Raw genomic sequence first — 1,833 nt, forward strand, 5'->3', positions numbered from 1 at the left:
GTTGGATCCGGAGGTTGGTGGGGTGGTACGTGAGGACGAGGGGGATTCTTTTTTGGTTCTTATTGCGTGGACGGGGTGTGAGGGATGAGGTGCGGGAGATGTGGGAGACACGGTTGAGGGCGTTCTCGACCACCGAGGAGGGGAAGTTACGGTCCTTGAAAAACGAGGACAACTGAGATGTACGGGAGTGGAATGCCTCATCCTGGGAGCAGATGCGGCGGAGGCGAAGGAATTGGGAATAGGGGATAGCATTTTTGCAGGAAGGTGGGTGGGAGGAGGAGTATTCTAGGTAGCTGTGGGAGTTGGTGGGCTTGAAATGAATATCGGTTTCGAGGTGGTTGCCCGATATGGAGACAGAGAGGTCCAGGAAGGGGAGAGAGGTGTTAGAGATGGTCCAGGTAAATTTAAGGTTGGGGTGGAAGGTGTTAGTGAAGTGTATGAACTGTTCGAGCTCCTCGTGGGAGCACGAGGCGGCGCCGATACAGTCATCAATGTAACGGAGGAAGAGGTGGGGTTTAGGGCCGGTGTAGGTACGGAAGAGGGATTGTTCCACGTAACCTACAAAGAGGCAGGCGTAGCTTGGGCCCATGCGGGTACCCATTGCTACCCCCTTTGTCTGTAGGAAGTGGGAGGAATTGAAAGAGAAGTTGTTGTGTGAGGACGAGTTCGGCTAAGCGGATGAGGGTGTCAGTGGAGGGGGACTGGTCGGGCCTGCGGGACAGGAAGAAGCGGAGGGCCTTAAGGCCATCTGCATGGGGAATGCAGGTGTAGAGGGACTGGACGTCCATGGTAAAGATGAGGTGTTGGGGACCGGGGAATTGGAAGTTCTGGAGGAGGTGGAGGGCGTGGGTGGTGTCACGGACATAGGTAGGGAGTTCCTGGACCAAGGGGGAGAAAATGGAGTCGAGATAGTTGGAGATCAGTTCGGTGGGGCAGGAGCAGGCGGAGACAATGGGTCGACCAGGGCATTCAGGTTTGTGGATTTTGGGAAGGAGATAGAAGCAGGCAGTGCGAGGTTGGGGAACGATGAGGTTGGAGGCCGTGGGTGGGAGGTCACCTGAGGTGATGAGGTTGTGGATGGTTTACGAGATGATGGTTTGGTGCTCAGGGGTGGGGTCATGATCAAGGGGGCGGTAGGAGGAGGTGTCGGAGAGTTGGCGTCCGGCCTCGGCGATGTCGAGGTCAGTGCGCCATACTACAACTGCACCTCCCTTGTCCGCGGGCCTCATGGCCAATGGCGGCGGACCCATTGTGGGGAAGGTCCTGGGTACAGCTGGGGATTTGGGGGGTGGAGGAAGCCCGTTTTGGGTGGTAGGCACCAGTAAGTTTACTGTACTTACGGTTTTTAGTGTCCAATAAAGCGGAGTAGAATTGTGAGTTCAGGTTGTGGATCCTACGTAGAATAAAAAACAGGAGAGGTCCTTTGCAGGTCTGGGAGAGGGAGGCTCTGAGCTGGGGTAGGCTTGATTGTAGTGCCTGGAGATGCCGGCGCATTGCTGCAAGTGTGTGTTTCAGGAGTCGCAGGGAGAAACGTTTCTGAAGGATCTCAACCCCATGAGTGTAGATATTATCACGGTTGGGGCCAAATTGGGAAGGCTTGAATGTGGATTGTAGTCCATTGGGGATGATCTGGTTCCGTAGGCAGGTGCTAAGGAAGGTGATGTGGCTGTAGTACCTGGTTTGCTTCAGGACGTGGTCGAGCAGTTTCAGGGCCGAAGAGATTACGAGAGAGTTGCAGTGGGAGAGAGATCCCTTGAGGTTTGTCCGGAGGGAGGAGGGTAACTTCTTCAGGTTAGGCATCCTTAGAAGAGGCTTCGCAGTGGGGTTAAAATC

General features: G+C 55.0%; 1 protein-coding gene across 1 annotated transcript in view; it reads left to right on the top strand.

Moving 5' to 3' along the window:
• rnf13 (ring finger protein 13) overlaps positions 1-1,833 on the top strand; it is a 187,006-nt gene that overhangs the window by 28,274 nt on the left and 156,899 nt on the right. The gene's annotated exons all lie outside the window — the stretch shown is intronic.

The sequence above is a fragment of the Rhincodon typus genome, chromosome 13 (genome assembly GCF_021869965.1).
Source record: "Rhincodon typus isolate 14 chromosome 13, sRhiTyp1.1, whole genome shotgun sequence".
NCBI classification, from domain to species: Eukaryota; Metazoa; Chordata; class Chondrichthyes; order Orectolobiformes; family Rhincodontidae; genus Rhincodon; species Rhincodon typus.